This window comes from Austrofundulus limnaeus, unplaced genomic scaffold, assembly GCF_001266775.1.
Source record: "Austrofundulus limnaeus strain Quisiro unplaced genomic scaffold, Austrofundulus_limnaeus-1.0 Scaffold50, whole genome shotgun sequence".
Lineage (NCBI taxonomy): Eukaryota > Metazoa > Chordata > Actinopteri > Cyprinodontiformes > Rivulidae > Austrofundulus > Austrofundulus limnaeus.
The window spans coordinates 2,370,539-2,395,224 of NW_013952452.1; the positions used below are offsets into that span (position 1 = coordinate 2,370,539).

The 24,686-nt window shown below is 38.6% G+C and overlaps 1 long non-coding RNA gene across 1 annotated transcript in view; it reads right to left on the minus strand.

Moving 5' to 3' along the window:
- LOC106517587 (uncharacterized) overlaps positions 1 to 24,686 on the minus strand; it is a 111,765-nt gene that overhangs the window by 64,854 nt on the left and 22,225 nt on the right. Inside the window, exon 2 of the long non-coding RNA XR_001310225.1 lies at positions 24,466 to 24,564. This is a non-coding gene — a long non-coding RNA (uncharacterized LOC106517587). The remainder of the gene's footprint in view (positions 1 to 24,465; positions 24,565 to 24,686) is intronic.

The window sequence follows — 24,686 nt, forward strand, 5'->3', positions numbered from 1 at the left end:
TTGGGAGCTTTAGCTGAGTGCTTTAGCCTAATTGATATCCTTATTTAGCAATGAGCCAGTGGGAGTCGAGGGGAGTTAAATGGGGCAGTTTACCAGGCAGTGAGCATGCTAAACCAGATCCCTGACACCACAACTGTGTCTTGCTAAAGCCCCGATTTATACCAGCTAATTTACTCTTTCAAATTGATTAACATCACTTTTGCTAAGTAGTCACAAAAGACTGCTTTCATCATTTGTCGTTTACCCTTTTTGCTGTTAATATTTACAACACAGTTGACGATTAGCCGTAGATGTTATTTGCAATCGTTTCTGACATCTGACTGCTTCCAGGTCAGAAACTAATGCTGAGACTGAGTCACCAGAGAGCCTTACCACCRTTATGCCCACTCAGCAAACACGCATGAAAGTTTCAAATATTAACAGTACATTTTCACACATAGTCACYTATTAAAACATGATTTAGATATTTAGAGCATTTAGTTGTAAACCTCTTCAGAAGAGATGCAAAACTGCACCTCCGATCACTTTAACCAACAGGTGTAACCCGAGCCAGAACCTTCAGAGGCAGAACAATGCGTATCCAACAGGTCAAACAAAGCCACCGGGAGCAATGGGAAAATCTGATTCTTCTTTTAAACTGGGTTTGTAGGTCTCTCCCTCCTGCTTGTCTCCCCAGATATGTCTCCCTTAACAGCTCAAAGTAATTAGCAACAAGCACATGCCAAAGGTAGGGTAGCTACTGTACACAGATTAGGCAGACCCTATCGTTAATTTGAGGCGCTGAGACGCTCTGTGGGGGCTTGTAGAGAGCTGGGAGCTACAGGGGAGACACCCGGGCTTCTCTTCCCAAGGTCGCTTTAGAGACAAGCTTGTCAGGGGACAAAGGATACCCACTTTATGTGATTAATCTTTATCAATACATGAGTTCTTTGCACATTTTCCATAAGAATATGCATTGTAAGGTTGCTAACTAAGAGCTGCTGAAGTCTAACCATAAACATAATTCTCTCTGTCTCAGTATTTCAAACTTTGTTTTTGAGTGATATCACTGAAAGTCCTGCAGGGCTTCCCATTAGTCACATTGTTCAGCCCAGGACACAAAATGGCCTCCAATCTTAGAACGACGACGTCAGCCCATTCTTTATACTGTCAAGATGAAGAAGAGCATAAAAGCTCAGAGTCAATAAAGTCATAAGAAATGCTTGATATCGCAACACGGCACATTACAGTGACCGATTAAATGTCCACTGTGATATGTTCATACTCGTCAAAGATAAAGGGCAGAGAAAGAACTGTGAGAAAAAATGATTTATATATTGAGATCCAGTTTCCTTTGATGGCTATTTCTCTTTTCTTTGTKCTGCATGTTTCACTAATCAGTTTAAAACAATGATTGTACACTGGAATGAAAAGTGTCTTTAAAAGGTACGTTTCATCTTTACGTCACAATATGTTAAAGATTATCATCACAATATCACAAAACACTGCTCAGACAGCAAGATCTGTGCCTTTATWTTTAAAGGTTTGTGCATTCCTGTTMTGCAGGAAACTAAAATGTACTCCACTGAAGGTCAGCTGCACAAAGCTTTAAGAAAACACAGCCATTACAACTGTTCCAACAAAACTTATAAAGACAGTTTTTGTACTGCAGCTCTAGAATTACTTCTTAAGRTAGTCAAAGAGCTGGTAGAAGAAGACTGCACATGTTTTGTGCACAAAGGAGAGTGCAGAGATCCAGGCGGCGTGCGCCTCAGCAGGGCAGTGGAGGGACCCAATCACACACAGGGTGGCGGTCACTTCATGACAAATTTACAATTTAGTGCTTCTATTTGGTTAACAACAGAAATACGCTCGGTTTGTGCGTGACGTCTGCTGGAGTTTGTGGACCTCTCACTGCAGCTCATTTCAGACCATCAGAAAAAAAATCTAAAATATCCTCAATTTTTGCAAAAAAATTGCACTAAACTTGCTGAGATGACAGCAAGTGCAGYGCAAAGCAGGAGGAAATGAGGATGTTACTTATATGAACTTATTTATAGTGGCAGAGCGGGTTGGAAGATGGTTAYTTTGATGCTATTTATTGTTTTTTATGTCCTACAGGCTGTGACGTGTTAAATAAATTTGAAACAGTTTTTGAAAAACTCCGTAAAACTTGAAACAAATCTGAGATTGCGCTATACGGCCGTATACCTGCAAAATGAGGGAAAATCCATGTAAATTACAGAYAATCCGTACAACTTGACATGTAAGGACTATAAAATATTCATGCATGTCTCACAACCATGTCAGTATCTTGTCAAGTAGCAGCCTTAAATAAGTTTATAGGACCTGGCTAGACTAATTTGAGATACTTAACCTATGATAGAACGTATACTTACATTTAAATTATGTTCAACTGAGATATCCTAAAATAACCTAACTAAAACTTTAAAACTAAATGAAGGCCTAATCTTAAGTAAACCTTAGCAGTAATTKCCCTACTTTTTATGCATAAAGGCTTAATGGGCAGAGATATAAGGTTGTGAATAAATTAAACTCCATGCATGACAGAAATTTAGGGGTTTTAATGAGCATTGAGGCAGAGAAAAGCTTAATTCCAACAACCAAATAAAAAAARTTAAATAAAAACAGCTTTCATTTATTTCAGTCTGATGTCGTGAACAGGTTTGGTAACAAACTTGGTMTCACCTTTGCTATTCTCAGCATGATAATAAACTTCTCGGGGTGTTGTATACAAACAGAGTCTGTCAGGCTGCAGCTCTAATTTGACAGTAACACACAGAAACAGTCCTGACTTGAGTGAACCTCCACCTTGACATGAATATTTTCTTATAAAGAGGGAAGAAGAGCGCGGTGCGGTTTTGGACAGACCGGTGTTAAGATCAGTGCTCGGGGCGAGGCAGGTTGCTATGCGCTGAAATGCTAATAAGCTTCCTGGCTCTGGTTGCGGGTCAGCCAGCCTGTGCTGACTCGTCCTGACACTTCACACACATGCTGTCTTCCACCCTTTTTAATCATTTTTGATAGGCCTCTCCGGGATGCCATCCATTTAATTTGAAAGGGATGAGCCACCCAAACATTTTTACCATCTTTTAAATAGAGGTCTGCTTCGACTTGCCTGGTACACTGTGACCTGACAAGGTGAAAAAAAAATAAAGTACTGTTTGGGTTAAAGAAGATAATATTAGGCCTGCAGTGGTAGTTAGTCGCAGGAAAGGAAGACGAGTGATGCGGTAGTGGAACGAAGAAAAGGTACGGGGGGACTGGAACAAGTTGTGATTTTAAACAGAAGTGCAATTATTGTGGTAAAACTTCCTTTTCTTTTTGTTTAGAACAATGATAATGGAATGTATTTTATACCCCACATATGGCAAAAATGCAGAGTTAATGTAGCAAAGTACAAATACTTTGTTACTGTACTTGAGTAGAAATTTTGGTCATCTGTACTTCATCCATCCATCCATTTTCTTCCACTTATCCGGGGTCGGGTCRCGGGGGCAGCAGCTTCAGAAGGGAGGCCCAGACCTCCCTCTACCCAGCCACTTCTTCCAGCTCCTCCGGGGGAACTCCAAGGYGTTCCCAGGCCAGCCGAGAGACATAGTCCCTCCAGCGTGTCCTGGGTCTTCCTCGGGGCCTCCTCCCGATGGGACGTGCCCGGAACACCTCACCAGGGAGGTGTCCAGGAGGCATCCTTACCAGATGCCCRAGCCACCTCAACTGGCTCCTCTCGACGTGGAGGAGCAGCGTCTCTACTCTGAGTCCCTCCCGGATGACCGAGCTTCTCACCCTATCTCTAAGGGAGAGCCCAGCCACCCTGCGGAGGAAACCCATTTCGGCCGCTTGTATCYGGGACCTCGTTCTTTCGGTCATGACCCAAAGCTCATGACCATAGATGAGGGTCATGGTCATGGTCTATGGTCTATGGTCTATCTGTACTTTACTTGAGTAATTATTTTTCAGCCTACTTTTTACTTCTACTCCTTACATTTTTACACATTTATCTGTACTTTTTACCCCTTACATTTTTTAAAAAAGGTAAGAAGTAGAAAGTCATTTCTCCTATTTCATTTCAATTTATTATTGTTTAAAGAAATACTATCCCGAAAAATTTTGGCTCCTGGATAGAGTGAATTTAATTGTGGTTGCAGGAAAAGTATAAATATATATCATTCTGATACTGTATTTAGTTTGTACATAATCCATCAAAGCTGCACACCTTTAGAAAAAAATTTTTTTTGAAAAGTTCACCTCCCAACAAAAGTATTTTGGAAAGTCTAACCATTCATTGTTACTCAGTACTTTTATTACATTTTATGTCAAAAATTTACTTTTGATACTTAAGTACAAAATAAATCAGATACTTTAAGACTTTTACTCAAGTAATACTCTTAGAGAAGACTTTAACTTTTACCAAAGTAATTTTATAAGATACTTGTACTTTTACTCAAGTATCACTTTCAGGTACTTTATACAATACTGCAAAAATGGATAACATAAAGGTAATAATTTAAAATGCAATAGCATGTAGCTGTTTAGTTGCAACATGTAAAATAAAGACAAATTATCCAACATAAACTGTTTTAATGTAAGTGTGTATAAATACAATAAATCTAAYGTATAATAGCAGCAACATAAAGCATCAACTGAGCTGCCAAATCAGTTTTATTTGAGATAAACTGTTTAGTAATGTGTTTTTTCCTAACAGAGTTTAACARCCACTGTCCCACTCTATATGTTCTATAATTCGCTCAGAAAAATCTCAGAGCCTGCAGCCAGCGCAGTAYGGTCAGAAATGAGCCTCGGCCATATTCCATGATTCATAAGGATGAACAACGTGTTTTATTGGAGTGTGGGAGATTTATTTACTGGCGTTCTGCGGGATGTGTTCTTAGAGGGACACGATCACCGGGGACTTCTGCATCCAATTTACCAGTGCGCTCTTTTACAAACATCAGTCAGTGGAAATGGGACAAATTCTACAGAAAATAATCATAAACAAACCATTACGGCGCATTTTGGAAAATGTCAAGAGACACTCCTGACAATTCACTCCGAGTCAAAGGCAAAAAAGAAAAAAAAAATAGCCCAAAAGGCAAGTGGGGATGTCTGTTTGCTCTATAATATTATTGTAACTCTCTCAAGATAAAGATTTTATAGATTATTGGTTTAGAGCAACAACAAGAGTGAAAATGAGACCAGCAGAATAGAAAGAGGGGGCGACTCAGGGATATATAGAAGAGAGGAAGAATGTCCAAATAAATTGTTTCTTGGAAAAATGCAAAGATGGCTTTAAACCTCTTGATGTACTTCTATACAAACCAGCTGGAGCTGTGGAGGAAAACCACATACGACTCGGCTACAAGACGGCTTGTTAGGTTCAAACAGAGATCCTGTTTCCTTCCCTCTTTGCTCTTCTTGTGCCCCGTGCAGCATGCGCTGCAAACCATCATTTGCTCCAGTCAAATTAACTCGTATTTGCATGCAGAGAAGCACATCTATAGGAGGGAGTAAACAAAAGGAACGCTTTCATCCCAAAAAAAGAAAAACAGAAACAAAAAAATAAAAGAAATCATGCCCACGAAGCAAATAACCAAAAGCTGAAGAAGAGGAGCCAGCATAATTATTAATTAGACAATATTACTGAATGGAAAAAGTCTGCATTTGGTTTCCTCCTCTGGGTTTAATCGAACACAGCCCAGATGAAGCTAAGCTAAACAACACCAGACAGTTAATCTCCACTTCCATGTGCTCCACATGCTGATAATGTCCAGGGGTTTCACGTGAGTGAAGAGAGCATGTTTTTTACATTTACTTGTTTGCTGTTGTTTGCCGTCTTTAAGTGGAACGTTATTAAATCCAGCCATCTTCCATAGAGCCTCAAAGTATTTCACCACTCCAAAGCTAACATCGACCGAAGCGCGCATTGTTCTGTATTAGTCCGACTTCCCTGCGAGACTTAAACGACTACAAACTGTTTTAGGGAAAAAAAATTAAGTTGTGTAAGGCACGTCACCCGCAGCCCTTTAAGCTAAAGATAGTTCAACTATTGTGACATAATTATCAGGAGCAACAAGATCAGAGGACATTACTTGTCTGCAAAGCCCTGCGAGGAAAACTAACATATAAAAAAATGAAGCAAAAATCTCACCTGGCCTTTCGCCTGATCATTAATGTGCTTTCATGCTTGAACATAAACTAGGAAAACCTATTTAGGCCTGAAAAAAAATCCAACATGCTGAGACTTGTGTGAACTTCTCAGTCCTTGTATTTGAATACACTTGTTGGAAAAGTTTATAAAAACAAAAAGCTTGTGAATTCGTAMGTTTATTTTTTCATGCTAGTGTGACGTGCTGTCATTTTGAGCATGACTTCCCTTTTTTATATACTTGTGTGTGTGCATGTGTGTGTGTGTATGTGTGTGTGTGTTTAGGCCAAGGATTCCCCACAGACCTGCTGCTTAGCTGCAGACAGACAGAGTGCAGGAAGCCATATTACTGCTCTCGCTCTGCCATCTGCTGGCTCACATCATTCTCGGCCCACCCTGGCTCWCTAATGAATTCCCTCTTGCTGGTTTTCTCAGCTTGTCTGCCCCTGTTTCCCCTTCCCTCCTAGGTTTATCTTTGTCTCTTCCCTTCTTCTTCAGTTTTCTGTGCAGAAAATGCATCGTCCGCCCCTTTAGATCACTACACCTCAGACAAAAWAAATAAATAAAAGGAGGAAGCGAAAGCTGAGGGGACAAAAGTGGGGGGAGGGGGCAGTAGCGGACAATTGTTATCGAAAAATAAGCATGGTGTTTGAAAGGGGTTTTAATTGAGGCATTTGTTATATTTGAAAAGGTGAACTCCTGAGGGGATGGAGGGAGAGGGGCTGCGACTCTATTCATATCCTCAGACATTCATAAAGAATGGCATCTTTTGACTTTCCCCCTTTTAAACCATGCAACCTTAAATGGCCTAAATATAGAGAAGGGGAGGCAGACAGGGTAATTCCCTCCATCTTGGGAGGGGGCCACTGGAGGACTGGACGGTGGGATACAGCTGAGGACTCCTGCTAACAAAGACAGAGGCTCCAGTCACCCAAAATAGAAAGAAAATGTCCTTTTTATGAGCGGCCAAAGGCGCTGAGACATATCTTACTGTCTGAAACCTCCTTTTGTTTTGRTTTCTGTAATAAACAGGTTTTATTAGCTCAAACTGGTTCTGTCATTAATACCATGAAGGGACAGTGCTTGTCTGGTGTGGATTAGCGCAGCCTGACTCAGGAGGAAGTGGACAGTGAGCTGATTTGTTGTTGTTTGGGAAGGTCAGACTTGTACAAGCCCTGATCCCAGTGACGGCCCCTCGCTGTTTTCTTTGCWGTATTTTGACTGTGTCCAATGAGTCAAAGTTTGCCTGTAAGTTTATTGTAAAGTTAGTGGAAAAGGACAACATATCTGAGACACACAAAAAGGGGTTGTGGGTTTTTCCTCTTTGTCTTATTCGTCTGTCTGTCTGGCAGTCAAAAAAACATCTTTATTTATCGTTTCTTTTAAAGGGGACTTTTGTTGAGACTAAACAAAATAATATCCCTAAACAAAAAAAWTTAGTAACACTTAATCAAACCATCATTAATTAAGGTCATAAATTGATATATTTATTAATGGTTCACCCATAATAGCTAATTACTTCCAAACCCAACATAATCATTGCTTATTCATGCTTAATAACTTCAGAATTACTTTTATATAAACTGTCTGTGTGTACATGTATGTGAATGATCATATAAATATACTTACGTGTTAGACATGTATTAATGGTTAAAGAACATTTGAACTGATTATGATTTGGGTCTGATTTCCACATGTAAAAAATGAACTTTTGTCTACATTAACAAGTACTTAAAGGGCCAATATTATGTGTTTATCAGGCATATATTTAAATACTATACCATAATAAAGCATATATGTCACCTTTAGCTGTTATTAAAATGCTGTTTTTATGTTTAAATAGAAAATAAACTTWTCTTCTCATCACTTCCTCTTCTAAACKCCTTGAAATTGGCCTCTGTCTCTTTAAGAACCACCTTCCGCTTCTGTCTCGCCTACTTCAGTGCGGGGCGGGGATGTGATCGCGGGGGGGGAGGGAAGGTTGCTATGATGCAGCTTACTTGGCATCTGAAAATACATTTCCTTAAAAGGTATTTTTAATCTGAAAAGAGCTTCACTGAGTGAGAACTAATGTTGAAAGCTCAGCAGACAGTTAGGTTTCACTTTCACTTTCACCAGAGAGCCTGCAGGAGTTATGGGCGGGGTGTGTGGGGAGGAGGGAGGGGGTGCGCTCTGCCATGAGGAAGTTCGACTTAAAGACACGTCCCAGGGGCGTTTCTGGTCCCAAAAGGTGTTTCTGGTCCCCACCTGTCGTTTTGCTCCTCAGCATGGCTTCCTAAAAACGCTGCAGGATTTCTCAGACATGCATGAATGAGTCAAAGCAAGGCTTTGGGCATGTTTTTTATGAGAGTATAACATTATAACATTGTAACATTATATAAAACTCAAAAAAGTTGATTTTATTGTCCCTTTAAAAAAAAAACTAACAATCTTAATGTTAGGATTCCCAAAAAATATTTAATTACTAGCAACTGCATTAAATATTGATGCACTGCAGGATTAGTCAATTCAGTCTTTCTCTAACCATTAATATATGTCAACATGSTGTGAAAATACTTTTATATGAGCATTTACATACATGTACACACAGTAGTTAATTCATGAGTTATTAAGGACGAATAAAAAATGAGTATGTTGGTTTTGGAAGTAATTAGACTTTATTGGTAAAGTACTAATAAATGTGTTACTTCATAGCTTATTAAGTATGAATAATCATTAATTAATATGTCTTCAAGGATAACTAACCATTATTAATRAYTAATTAAGGCTAAATAAGGTGTAACTATTATAAAGTGCTACCAAGGATTTTAGTATTTTGCTGTATTAGTCCTCCTTGACCCTGAAAGTAAAAAGTGTTGCTTTAATAGTGTTCTGAGCAACTTAGTAACATGAAACAAAGCAGCATCACTGATTAAAAAGATTTTTAAACATATTAAACGTAAAATGTCTTAATATGCCAAAATGATAAGATCTGGTCTGAACTGTTGTGGAGATGACTCTCAGCTACTACCACACCCTATTATCTGTAAAATGCCTGTTTTTTAAGCCATTTTGTGTTTTCTAAACCTGAATGAAAGATTATCTTCAAAAGGTTGTGTCTGCTGGGTGGTTCATGAGATATTTTGCTAATAAGCGAATAAAAAAACAGGAAATGACAAACCACACGGCCTTTATGGTGGTGAGTGAAAATAAGATGTAAACAGTTTAAAAATATGTTTTATTTTATGTAAGATTTATTTAATCATTATTCGATTGTGCTTTCATCAGAAAAAGAAAAAATCTGGTCACTTCTTAATGTCAGCTGAAGTTTTGCTTTTSAACATTTATACCTAAAACCTGACATATTTATGAAAACACTGTTCATGCTGAGGTGTCTGCGTTCATCCCASCTGAAACAGAACATAAATGTTACCTTTCATATAATTCTGATGTTAGTTTTAGAAGAAAAAAAACCAAGCTGCAGCAGCTCTCATTTGCAATAAAGGCACATTTCTAATATCAGAGCGCACGTTCTGAGCAAGTGACCAAGTCGAGGTGTGATCTGTTATTTAGACAGGTTGGATGCACTTCCTCACAGCCTGAAATTTCCCCCGGGGAATCTCCTCCATTTCTCACTGTCATGCATTTGAATCTTTTTCCCACTGAACTCTGACAATTACTGAACATTCATCACCTGCCCACCTTCTTAGCTGCCCAGATACTGTGTGGAGACCAGAGATATGGGCAGGAAACGGTGCAGCCAGGAATACCAAGTAACACTGACGCTCCCGCAGTAATGAACTCTGATATCAGAGGAGGGCAGAAGTGTTTAACTTGATTTGGTGTAATTGTTATCTGCAGCTGTTACACATGAATCTAACAGATATTCGCCTGCTTTGATGAACAAACTCTTTATAATGTTTCTTTAATGTTTTTCAAATAACTACCTAAACATTGTTGAGCAGGGTTCTGAAGAGGAACACCTCCTGTTTAAAGTGTTTTAAATGATTGCATCTGTAAATGGTACAAAACATAAGCAAAATGATGAGTTGGGTTTTTTAATAAAGTAAATATGTCAGTTTCATWCAGCATTTTAAAGTTAAAAACAAGAAAAAGTGAAAGATAACACAAAATGAATGGCTAAAGCTGGATTCTGCTAAAACAACAAATAGTATCTTACCTGTTCTAGATAGCTCTTTTACGGACCTCAGTTTGAAAAATCTGCGTTCATACTTCACGAGAAGTATGTGCGGATGTGGTCGCGTGACAAAAATTAAGCCGTTTTGTTCTCAGATGAGCTCTGAGAACCAGTTCTGTTCAGTACAGAACCTTTTCTCATAGAAGAATGAGTCAAGTATTTTTTGATTGGTCAGAACTTGGTCATGGTCGTGTTTATGTGGCTGAACTGCAGTGATGAGAATCAGCTGACCAGGCTGTTATAAAATACAACCATCCAAACAAATATATCAACTAAACTTATAAAAATAGTTAAATTAATCTTATTTGTGGAATCAGAGCACTCAATTAGCCATTAGCTGTTAGCTCGTCAATCCAATGAAAAGTAAATTATTTCTCCAAACTGAATTCTGTCTGCATCAAGTGAAATAAGAAATGTTTATAAACCTCTTTATTCAGTTTAGGATATGTGTCAAACTCAAGGCTCGGGGGTCAAATCTGGCCTACGCAAACATTTTATCCGGCCCCAGAGGTAATACTTTAAATGTGAAATAGTTTTATAKTTTCTCTTTTTCTCACTGGATTTAGTGCACTACTCTCAAGACAGCTGGACAACTTTCAAGTCAAGAAAATAAAGTTTGAATCTTTTAGTAATCTTTGATTTTGGTGTGAAAAAGTAACAGATAATCAACTTTTAATATATGTTTTCTGTCTTATTTGAAAGCCGAATAAATTGATTTTTAGTGACTGTTTTTTTCACTTGATTTGATTTGTGATAAAATGTATCTTTAAGACATAATAAAATACTTAATAAACTTYTCTTTCCTTTCCTTCTTTTTTCCTTTCTTTCTTCTTCTTTTTGTCTATTAAAAAAAGCCACTGATGATGAAGAAGCTAAGATACTAATATTCAGATATTTAGTACTACTTTCTACTGAAGTGGTAAGAATTAAGAATTTTTTTAAAAAAAGACATAAAATAAAAAGTTGGTGGAAATTACATCATCTGTCTTTCAAAATTTTATATATAGATATTTTTTATCTGTTAGGTTATGTGTTTTTTAAAATGCTACATAAAACATAACTTGTAATAGGTCATTTCTAGTTATAAATTAATTTGTTATATAACATTTCTTCAATAAATATTGACAGAAACCGGTCCACTGGTGTAACTGCGTTCGACACGTCTGCTTTAGGAAGTTCACAAAAACTCAGAATGTTTTTGATTCATCTGTAAACTCTCTAAACTCAAACAATCGCTGCCATCGTTCGTATCTCTGTAAGCAAACGTCAGGTTCCTGCGTGTGTCTGTGCAGCTGTCTCTCATGAATAAAAGGCCTGATTTGAGAGGTGAGGATATTTGCCCCGGTGGCGCTTCAAATCACCTCCTCCAGTCCCTCGTGTTCCTCACGCTTGCTTGTAGGAGTCCCTTAACACTCACCCAGAAAGCATAAATATATTATAATCTCATCACCTGTCCATTTATACAGGTGTCACCCTGCCACGCAACTTGATTTCCAGGAGGGAAGCGGGTTTTTTTTTTTTTTCCTGTGGCAGCGATTGAAGTCGCAGCGTTATTATCAGGCAAAATGTATTCATGATAGCAGAGGTCCGAGTGCCCTGTGGGCTTTGTAATATAATACCAGGCCTCTTTATCAAATTTAACAGTTTATTGAAAACAGCTTGTACACATGATTTAGGCACAGAGTGCTACGGCGAGGCTCGGGGTCTCCTAACACACACCTCCTCACACTCGAGTTCGCAAACACACACGTTATAAGAACTAACAAACACGTCACACACACACACATTTAAATACACGTCTTCCTCCTCCTCTCCTCCATCATATCTAATAAAAAACCCTCACCGGATGAGCCTGAGTCTTTCTGCTCAGGTCTTTTTGTGCGATTCGCTGTTTTGTTTTCTCTAAAGAAAAGTGTGATAACAAAAGCGTAACGTGACAAATGGACTTTGTGCCCCGCAGCCAGATTTAAGTGATAGGTTACTGAATGGAAGCTGCCTTCCCCTCTAATTTATTTATATATAAAAACACACAGTGCACGTGTGGGAAAACAAGCAYACTTTTAATATGATGAACTTTCTCCAGTCACCGGATGTCTACATTTTTGCACCAGAAATGTAAAAACAATCACAGTCATTTTCTCTAAAACATCAGTTTATTATTATTTGTTTTCTGTTCTGCAGATTTTGTGCTTTTGGAAATCTTAATAACCTTCACCTCATTATGACTTCCTTATTCTAACTTTTATATTGTTCAAAATATTTAACTTTATTTATAAATATTATCCCCAAAAAATACACTGAGAATTTCTTGTTTTCTTTTGTTACATTTAGGTTTTAGCCATTAATAAGCAACTTTTGATTTCTAGCTGACTTTTTGCTAATATTAGTTTTTAACTACTGTACTACTAAACCTAGCTAGCCTTCTGCTTCTTTTAGTTTTTAGNGCAACTTTTGATTTCTAGCTGACTTTTTGCTAATATTAGTTTTTAACTACTGTACTACTAAACCTAGCTAGCCTTCTGCTTCTTTTAGTTTTTAGCCACTAATATGCAACTTTTGATTTCTAGCTGACTTTTTGCTAATATTAGTTTTTATCTACTGTACTACTAAATCTAGCTAGCCTTCTGCTTCTTTTAGTTTTTAGCCACGAATACGCAACTTTTGATTTTTAGTTGGCCTTTTGCTATTAGCTTTTAGCTACTGTACTACTAACTCTGGTTAGCCTTCTGCTACTTTTAGTTTTTAGCCACTAATAAGCAACCTTTGATTTTTAGCTGGCCTTTTGCTAATATTAGCTTTTAGCTACTGTACTACTAACTCTAGCAAGCCTTTTGCTACTTTTAGTTTTTAGCCACTAATATGCAACTTTCAATTTTTAGCTGGCTTTTTGCTAATATTAGCTTTTAGCTACTGTACTACTAAATCTAGCTAGCCTTCTGCAACTTAGATTTTAGCCACTAATATGCAAATTTTGTATTTTAAGCTGGCCTTTTGCTAATAATATTTTTAGCTACTGTAATGCTAGCTCTAGCTAACATTTTGCTACTTTTAGCCAACACATTTCTACTTTAGCTTTTAGCTACATTTAGCTTCCTGCTTTATTTTGTTTATTTTATTTCTAGAATTTTGCTTCATCTAGCTTTTTTCTAGTTGTCAGCTCCTTTTAGATTTTAGCTTCTTCAGCAATGTTAAGAGAAAATAAAGAAACTGAAAATTTAGCTTCTCTGGTTCATTCTTTTACTTTGTCTAACCAAAGTGGTTTTTACATGAAGTTTCTTGCTGTTTTCAGTTTTAAACAGCCTGGGAAAAAAARCTAAACACAAAACATTAAGCGAGCGTCACAAAATCTTTAAAATAACAAGTCCACCTTGGTAAATGGGAACCATCAGTGCAGCRGCTAATGATTTAAAGAGACGGTCAGAGGTCATGCCCAGCTATTAATGATGCCTCCTAACAAAAAGCACGTGCCGGATCCGTCCAATCACACGTGGTCTAGACGTCACCTGAGGCCTGTACATGATCTGTCTGCTTAAGAACATGGTGAGGAAGAGCAGAAGCAGAGGAATCTGATAAATGTGTCCATTTAAGCCACTGTGCAGGAAAAAGATGTTTTAAATCTTACATTTCCATTCACTTGTTAGCTAATTTATTTATCTCCTGTCTTTACATGATACAGAGTATGTWTAGGAGAATAAAACACCCAACATCTTTAATGCAAGAGTTTTATGTTGAGAAATGACTTGAGCTTAAATCTAACCTCATGCATTATCATGAGATTTCAACCTCTGCATGTGTTCTGAACGACTATCATGTTTTAGCTCAGTGTGTAAAAATGAGTTACAGTCAACTTTGTGTTGGTTAATATCACCTAGCATCCATTTTTAATTAAAGTGACTCTAAAAGTTAATTAGTAGAGATGTGCATCTAGTAATTCATTAAAATCTATCCAGTGCTTCACAAGATATTTTGCTAAAAGAGACACACAAAACACACAAAGTTGCATCATAATGTTCTGAAACAAACTTCTAAGAAGGAAAAAAAAAAGAAAAAAAAAGTGTAAACTAAGAAGGTTTSGTTGTGACTAGAACATCTGTTTATTTTATCTGACGCATCCAAATTTAAAAACTCTTCTTTAAAAATGTGAGGAAACGATAAAAAAAAAWAAAATAACATAAAAAATCACAGAGGCTCCAGATTTACCAGAGTCTTGCCTCTGGATATGTATGTTAACGCTCTACCCTGCTCATATTTGTTGGCATCACTGCCGTATTCAAAGTACTGGCTTAAAATGTTGCAGGCGTGCCGCGGCTTAAAGCTGTTTGATGTGTTTAGCTGCTGCTGAGCTTTAGGTGTAAAAGTTCATTAATCCTTTCAGCCATTTCTGCCTTCAACAGGAGCACGTTGCACGACGGAGACGATCTGCAGAAGACAGAAGCTTCCAGMATGACTGACCCAAAATCTGTCTGTCAAACAGAATGTGTATTCTCCCACTTCATGATGTTTTTTTTATTTTCTTTGTATGCAATTTCCCCTCTATTGTAGCTTAATTTACTGTATTCCTGTTGCTGCTGACTGAGGCTCTCATCATTCCTGTGGAAGTTAATTATCGGAGCCAAGCTGTTGAGAGGTTGAGGAGACACTTTCTAGCCCGAATACTGGATCCGCGCAGAGTCTGGCAACGCCACCGTGCATTGTCTGCCGTGATAAAATATGGACGGAAGTGCTGCTAGGCAAATCGTTTATCAGCCAGGTTTAGCATGCACATGTTAAAATGAAAGACCGGCCTATCTGCATAGGTTGTGTGAGCTTAGTTTAGTGCAGCCGAGCCCGTTTGTTGTGTATAAATGGCGTGCAGGCTGTCGCCCCTGTGGGACGTGATCAATCACTTATCGCCTGCTTTGCTCTCTCACAGCTTTGGGCAAATCTATTCAGAATATTCAAACTATTATTTCACCTTAACTGTACGCTTTGTTGCTTTCTGTGCTTTTGTTTGCCGCCTCTGATTTAAAGAGGCTTGATTTCTTTTTTCCTGCTCTTCCACCCGACGTGTTTAACTCATCTCTGAACTCTTGCAGCACAATGAAGAAGGCTTGAGAAGTTCAGTACTTTCAGCACTAAATGGTCTATTAATTCTAACAAACATCCTCCACCCTGGACATGGCATTCTGCGGCGCAGGAGCTGACATGTTTGCTCGGCTACAAAGCGCTCTTTAAAATAACTCCTATTTCCAATTTGCCTTAATGACCCCATTCAAGCTGTCACCGACACTCTGGGAAAGGAGCTCTGATAACTTGTCAGTCTGTGAGGAGAGGGGGGGRRRATGAAAGGAGGGGGAACAGAGAAAGGTTTAGGGAAGTGTAGAAAGGTTAAGAAAAGATTACACTAGTAGTCACTGGAGCTTCAGGCAAAAAAAAAAAGTATAGATAAAAAAGAAACAGTGGAATTTTAGTGCTTGAGTTCATGTCTGTCACATAATCTCCACTTACATACATCAAAGCAGAGGTTCCCATGCACRTCAAACATTTACAATCAGCAAAATCGTTGACCAAAACAATGTCATTCTCAGAAAAAATTACTTTTTTTTCAGTTTAATAAGGAAGACCTTTAGTGCTAACAAGTAATCACCAGTGGTGTAAAATAATGAAGAATGCCCTTCTTTTTTTTTTTTTTTTGGAGGGCAAAGTAGACATTGGTGTCCAGGCCTCGTCTTCAGAGGAAAACACAGAGGGAACTTAGGTGTTTGATGATGCGTTTAATTCATACAGGAATACATTAATATGATAGTCAGTGGAGCGGCAAAGCCCTCAAGTAAGGTTCTCTCATTAGTATGTTTCTCTATTTCTTTTTTTAATTATTCAACAAAAGAAGAAAAAAATGAGAAGCCGTGTGACAGATGTATTGGCTGTGTCAAGAAGGAATGATTTAAATTTGAATTGTGCATAAAATTGTGTCATTATAAAAGGGCTCATTTATGTGTGAACAAAATATTTGCCCCTAATGAGTGTTGGCTCTGAAGCATGAGTCACATCAAGCTGTATTTATCCTCGTTTCAAGTAGCGGGCCACGTGTTTTTCTCTCCGAACATCAGAAAGATTAAATGTTGATACAATCTGAGAAAGTGCAATTTGTGCTAATGCAACACAAACTTCACGACTGCTCATCCAAGCTGCTCTCAGTTGATCTCAGTGAGCAGGTAAACGCTCCCCTGCTGTCAGAACTGGGTGGTGAGAGTTTCGTCATAAAGTTAAACACCTGATCTGTGCGCAGTGAAGTTTTGTCTTCTGGGCTTTGTGAACACAGAACACTGGAGCCAAGAGTGAGACAACAATGCAGCACTTAATCACTTCTCAGAAACCTAAAACATCAAGACTACAAACAAAACACCTACAGTAACTAGATAACAGAGTTTATTATTTTTAATGGAAATTAGAGACATGAAGCTCAACTGAATGGTACCAATTCACAGGTGCGCACATTAAAAAAAACTGTGAGAGCATCGGTACAGCAACCGTGTTCAGTGTTTGGAATTAGATCAYGTGTCAAGCTCAAGGCCCGCAAAAATGTATGATAATAATTTACAAATCAATGGTAAACTTTAATTTTTCGATCCAATACAACATAATAAACATATATAAAAAGGTGAAAGATAATAATTGTCCTGCTCCTGAGCAATTTTATTAAACAGCCATGTATTAATGTCTCAAAATAAGCTGCTTCAAAGCCAGCACTGACTACAAACTACATCTCCCATAATGCATGTTGATCATGAGAATCCCTGTCAGAACGTGGGAGAGCTCTGAATTCAAGATGGCAGCATGTCACCAAAACTCACCAGTGAGTAAAACTCTTACTTTTACTCTTAATAGTATTTCTGTGTTATTATAAGTCCCCCCTCCCCCACATGTGGAGTGGGGGTCATATTGTTTTCGTACTGTTTATTTAATTTATTTTTTCAGAGATGGTTGATCAGCCGTAGCAGAAATGGCTGCACCGATCAGCGTAAATTTTGGTAGGAATGTTGATGTGTCTGACCTACACTGTGCCCACCAACGGATTTACGATAGACCCCATATTTGAGGAGGGGACTCCATCTAAAAAAGGGGTGCAACAAAAATGCTTATAACTCAAACTATTCAACATTGAAGATTTACTTATTTTTTGTTGTTTAGCTCTGGTGAAGGGCTATCCATCAGCCCCACCCAAAACAATTAATCCGTTCCGGTGACTTATGAGTTCTGGTGCATTGGTACTTTGTGCTATTCAGTATCTAGTTTATTTCACATTTAGTCAGTCCTACATGTAGTATTTTTCAGTGTTTATATGAGGACATGTTGAAACACTGTTTCTATGTAGGAAATACCAGGTAGAGCTCAGTTATTSTTTGTTAGCTGTGCTCAGCCGTAGCAATGAGACGAGGAACGTGACGTTTTCTGTTTAATCAAAACACCCAAGTTAAATACAARTGGCTCTTTGAGGCCCACCATAACGCTCATCTGGCCCTCAGTGAGTTTGACTTCCCTGGATTAGATTTAGGTGCATCACTTTGACTTTTTTCAACCATAAACTAGGATCCACAGGTCAGAGAAATGCAACCATCAGACACCCAACTAGCAAATTAAGGATTGTTTTCTGATCTATTCAGCTTTAAACAAATTGCCAAACGTCCAGCCATTGCTGAGCTTTGGTAAAGACTTTCACCTGCTGCATTGGGGGAAACTAGATGTCTATATTTTTAAGTTACTTTCCCACGAAACAAGTGTTAAGTTTCTTAAACAAGTTAGTTTTTCCAGATTCTCATGAATGTCATGTCTTAATTTTCCTTGACACAGTTAACCACTCTGGGTTCCACAGCTCTGACTTGAGGTTAACAACAACCTCCTGCAAAAGGTTAGGCAGGTAATTCATCGCCTGATTACGCTCACTCTGCAATTAATCATGCTTAAATGAATCCCCTTACTGAGTGATCATTTAGGAATGATGATTAATGGAGGCGTCAAGTGTTTTGCACACACCTATCCTTATTGGGCAGCTGCATTAATTGGTGTCACTGGTGTCAAAAAGGCACAAAAAGCAAAATGCTTACAAGCCCTGAAACTGAGGTAAAGATCTTGTAAAAGGAAAAAAAAATTAAAACTGTCTCTCAGAGTTTTGTTCTTTTGTTTTTGTTCTCCCTTTTGAAAAGCCAGCTGCAACGCAGCGGAAGCGAATTCTGGGAACCGGCTCACATCAAAATACAGGTGCAAGGTCGAGAGGACGAGCGGCACACCTTGTGGGCAAGAGGGGYGACGCGTGAGACAGTTGCCTGTCAGTGATTGTTGAGTCAATTAATTACTAAACTTGGCAAGAGATCAATCGTTCCAGYAAGGTGATCCCATCTCCAACAGGCAGCATATTGAGACAGTAACCTGTGACAATGTTAATCGCTAACACAACAGCAGGATAATTCCCACATGTAATTAGTCTACRTTTTAATTCATAGAAAAAACTAGCACTTTTCTAAACTCGCTTAATTATGTACTTACACTTAATTATAGACCCCCTCTGCTACGTCGCCCCCCCCCCCCCCCCCTTCTCTAGTTTGTTTTCAGATGGAAAAAACATTTATTTTGGAGAAGAAGAAAGAAAATGGAAGCTCCACCTGGGAAAGGAGCGGCACGTCTCTACTGAGCTGAGCTGCGTCTGGTAGGAATTTAGTGGATTAGCTCAGTCACAAAATGTGAGATGAACCACATTGTCAATCACCCTCAGGGCAAAGCGGGAGAGGAAGAGCTGTCAATCAAAGAAGGTCTTCAATCGTCCCATTCACATCCCCTCCTGGAATCGGTCTCTCCCGCTGACTGCTCTTTGACATTTAACACACTGGGGCCACGAAGACGGAGAGGAAAAAAACAACCTCAGATCTTCACTTTCTTTTCTTTTTCTTTCCTCTTCATCAGCCCGTCGTCTGCCTTACAATGTTCATTTAGTGGGACAACGTGCAATAGCTGTTAAGTGATAACTGTAATGCAGAACGGAAAAGAAAAGTTGCAGGGACTCTTTGTGGTGTAACAGTGGMGCAYAYAAGKGGGGRTTTAAAAGTACTCAATGCAAAGGCCAGAAAAAAATAAATCATATTGATGATTAACAAGGTAAAAGGTAAAAGATAAAAAGGTAAAAGTTAAAAACCATGCAGGAGCACTAAAGTGACTAAAAATAGGTCAAACAGGAAACTTACCGTCAAACGGATGTTTTGCACAATCTGAGCATGTTTGAATGTTGATCTTGTTCTTTACGTAGCTCCGCCAATTTACACCTGACCGCTGTCTTAGCCCTCTTTTCTTTTGGATTCAACAGCAGATTTACTTTTATATCTTCAACTAAACATCTTCAAAGATTCCACCATCTCCACCAGACCTAATGTACATCAATCACGTGACTCAAGCATCCACATGGTTTTCAGGGGATTGAGCAGAGTGCTTTGTTTAYAGTGAGTGAGGACCTGCATTCCAGCATAGAAAACTGTAAAGGTATCCAGAAAATTCTTGGAGTAAATGCTTTAAAACGGCACTATTTAATGCATAGCTGCTTTCATACGCTGCAATAACTTTTAAAAAGCAGAGCTACGCAGCACGTTTACTGATAACTCTTCTACTTTTCTTGTGATTCACTAYGCAATTCACATAAAGTCCATCAATAAAATACATTTGCCGAAGTTTTAGCGGTAAAWGCACTCCATTTATCCACCGAGTCCATAAAAAACAAAGAAACAAATGGAGTCTAAAAGCTGCTAATCTGCCGCCTCTGAAAGATGCAACCTGATGAAAAATCCTGCTGCGTTTTGCCGTCGTTTTTTTTTTTTTTTTTCACGCGTTTGCTCTGGTCTTGTTTGTATTCCGGGGCGGTCGCCTGGCTCTGACTGAGGTATACAGAGTCATTGCTCTTTTGGCTCCAGCCCTGACACTTGTGCCCTCAAGTGTGGACTCCTTAGCTGCGATCTGATCAGCATCTTTATAGTTTATCAGCCTTGGGGTTCAATTTTGGCTTGGATGCTTTTACAAATGAACGCAATCACTGGTGAGCCTTCGCATCCTGATTGCATTGAGAGAAGCGGGTGGAGGAAACTTTAGTGGATTATCGTGCCACTTGAGGATGGAGCACAAACACACCGAGGCAGCCGCAGAGGGGGGGCCGCCTGTGCCCCCCTCCCCTGCCTGGGCTATTGGCCCTGGCTGCTTGTACTCTGTCTTATTTCACTAAAATAATATAATTGTCTCCCATCTTATTGCTTGTAAAGCCATCTTCTGTCTGCAGGCGATGTGTGTGATCAATGTACTATCTAACAGAATCAATTCTTCCAGGAATACCTTGTGTTTGTGAAATGATCCCAGGCAGCTGCAGCAGAAGACTTGGCTGAAAGTGGGATCTTGTGGTACCGGGATTAGTTTAGCGACTTGGACCCGCCAGTTCACATTGAACAGTGTGGCTGTTTGCCCATTTCTCATGTTCTCTGTCGTGTGCATGTGTGTGCGTGCGATGCATGCTTCCAAGGGAATTCACTTCATATTGCCAGTTCCTGCATCATCCCTTGAACATCTTCTAAGTAGTTTACTCCTCGTGTAACCGCTTCAGTTCTGGGCCTCATGAGATGTTTGCAAGTGTGCTGGAAAATGGTAATAAATGTCATGTCATCTGTTGGGTAAAACAAAACAGATTTATTGGATTTTCGTAGGAAAGACAATTTGATCTTATAACTTGTGGCACTTATGTGTCTGTGCGGCTCCATCTGTATTTATTTCATTTATCAAGAGTGACATCAATGATGCTCTTTAATGCTGCAGTGCAAAAATATTTTATATCATCTAGAAAAATAAAATCAGGTCAATTGTGTTATTTTGTGCACCTAATACACAGTTCCACAAAGACAAACAGCATGAATAAAGCATCTTGTTGCAAAACGGTGCAAAATAATGATAGCCCTGGTTGAAGCACATATTGCAGAAATATAAAAATAATTGCAGGAATTGCAACAGTCCACTTCTGTCTTTGTCTCGCTTATATCATCGGTGAAGTCAGATTTCATTTTACTCCAAAATATGATTGTTAAAAGATCTGCAATATGTAAAATATTATTTGTACAAAAAGAACTCTCCTTCCAAAATTATGAATTATAAGTTAGCAAAATAGTAGACTGATCTGATCCTTTAATTGTAGTTCAGATGTTTAACTCCTCCGGTTTGATTTGATGGAAGAGAAAACAGCCTTGGCAAACGGTGAGTCTTTTGATAAGATCTCTGCGTTGTTATTGCGTTTGTGTCGAGTTCAGTCTGCCGCGCCGCAGTTTACCTGAGAACCGCTCGAGCAGCACGAGAAGTCAGGTCTGAAAATCCTTTCATTTCCTTCGTGAAGCCACATGTTGTGTCTTATATAAGCTGGATAAAGAACCTGTGTGCTTTCACGTCTCTGCAACTTAGATCTGACTTGAGATTCCAATCCCAGCCCCACCCCCCATCTCCCACCCCGATACAAGCAGGCTGTGCATCGCCGGCCTCGGCCCGTTTTTCGGGTAGCACAGGAAGTGAAACTGTAACACAGAGTTCACTGGTAATTGGCCACGGTCACGCTAACCAAACAGGAAGGAATCTGCAACTGATTAGAATTCTTCCTCCTGCAATAATACCCCCCCCTTTCATCCCCCCCGCCACTACAAAATTAATTACATTTGGGGGTCTATTCCCACTATTGCTTTTCCTGTTTTGGAGCTGCATTATAAAAGGGACAAATCCCAAGACAACACAGACAAGCTAGTTTTTCAATTWCGGAGGGACGGAGTAAGTCATGAAGGGTTGAAAAGGCACAGACAGGCATCCATCCATCTCCTCATCCAGACGGGGACGCTCTGATCAGTCCAGACACAGACTGCTGAATAATCTCTGCGTGACTCACCAACACTGACCTCCTGATCTCTGAGGCTCTGAACGAGTCCAACATGTCCCCCAACGTGGTTCACTCTTTGTTCACAGGAAAAAGTGACCATTTGTAATCTAAAGAAACATTGCTTTTATTTTAACTTTTGTTAGTGTCTACATGAACGTCTAAAATTTATATGATTAAGTGCAAAACAAGTTTGAGTCTATAAAATGTGTTTTACATTTTAATGTGAAATATGACCTTTAATATTTGTAACTTTTATATTTTTTTCTAATTATATAAGTATGGGAGAATATATATTCCCATAAGATACACCAAACTAAGTTATTAAAAAAAATCATTGTTTTCTGAAATTTACTTCCAACTTGCTTTACCATCGTAATTTTGTTTTTAGCTACAAGGTTGCTAATTTTAGATTTTAGCTGCAGCATTGCTAATTATAGTTATCTATGGTTTTGCTAAGTTTAGCATTTATCTAGGTTAAAGTTTTGCTACATGTGGGCTTTTGGCTTCAGCTTAGCTAATTTTAGCTTTTAGCTGCAGGATTGCAATAGTTATCTTTTAGCTAAAGTTTTGCTATTTGAACTTATTAGCTATGGTTTTGCTAAATGTAGCTTTTTCCTAGGCTACAGTTTTGCTAATTTTAGCTTTTAGCTGCAGTATTGCAGCATCTTTCTTTCAGCTGCAGTTTTGCTATTACCAGTGCTTAGCTGCTATAGTTTAGCTGAATTTAGCTCTTATCTAGGCTACCGTTTTGCTACACGTGGGCTTTTGACTAAAAGTTTTACAAATTTTAGCATTTAGAAAATATTTAGCTAGATTTCACTTTTAGCTGCTGTTTTTCTCATTTCTATCTAGAATTTAATTTTGCAATGGGCAGTTTTTGGCTAAGGTTTTGCTATTGTTACTGTTTTGAGAATTTTAGCTTTTATCGATTTTTAGCTTTTAGCTTTATTTTAACAAATTCTAGCTTTTTTCTACATGCAGCTATGGTTTAACTGCATTTAACTTGTAGAGATGTGTTGCTCATTTTAGCTTCTGCTCTGCTTGTTTTAACTTTAAAAATGAGATTTTAACTTCTCAAACTAATTTCAGCAGACTCATTCAGCGCTCAGTAACTGCTTTATTCACAGAAAACAGTTTTTGGTTTTGGTTTACCATTTCAGTGAAACGGACATTTAAACAAGTTAARAACACAATAACAGAGCTGTGTTCTAATACATAAAATGACTACATGTTGGAATCCAGCAGCCGACCTTTTTATTGTTCGTGTCAGCGGCAACAGAGTGCAGCTTGTGTTCACACTGCCCAGCTTTCAGTGCTGCTTTTTAAACAAGTGCACTCCTTAATGTGACACAGCCGTTTTACAAAAGAGGTTAAACACATAAGAGCTGCAGAATCCCTTGATGCTCATAAGACGTTAGAATACTGAAGTGTTTCTGCGCCTTTTCAAAATAAAGTGGAAATAAAATGAAGGCGATACATTTCCATCTCATCTTCACAGAGAGCAACATGGAGCCAGAGCTGCTTCAAAAATAAATGAATCTCTAACAATGTTTTTGATGTCCTATATTTAAATTTGTACGGTTACTTACATTACTCCTACTTCCCCGGTCTCGGAACTAATCCGATTGATATGGAAATGGGGCGCTGCGTTTTATGACAGAGTTGCAGGGAGACAGAAAAGACTGAATTTGAAGGTTCACTCCTGCTTTCACTGAGCTGCACACACGTTTTTTYCAATCCTACATCTTCGTGGTTTTAGATACTAAGGACTACATGCAAACCACCTAAAGCTTTAAAATGACAGGACACAATCTTTACTTAGTAATGTAATAAATTAGAAAATAAAATCAAAACTCTCAGATTTTAAACACAAACTTACATACTGTAAGAAATATTTTGCTGGACCTTTTTTTTTTGTAATTCAAATTTTAAGGCTCTATAAAACCAGGACTTTAAGGCTTACAAAAYGATTTGCTGTTCAGATCTGAGTTGTATAATTATTATTATTATTTATTAGATMATCATTAAAAYTTAACCAGCTCACAAATAACCTTTTACCCATTATTTAAAAATCTATAAAAAATTGAAATGAAAATATTGCACATTATAACGAAGTTGCCATATTTAAAATAAAGCGCAGTCACACAAGCTTCCTGTTCTGTCCCCTGGCAAGTCCTTATCTGTAACAAACTCCCCCCATCTTAAACAGGATTTAAAAACATCACTTACCTCTTGTACGACTAAACAGCCATTCCGGCGTGTGTTGTCTGTCATTGGGGTTGAAAATTGGGGAATGGGCTGGAAATTGAAACCATCGAAGATGCCGTCCTGGAAAAAAGGAGGAAATCAAAGTTAAATGGGACCGTGCATGCCAGGAGAATGTTTAACCAAAGGGCAGAACGGAAGCTGAAGACAACAAAGACGAAGGGGAGAAAAAGCTGAATGCTCTG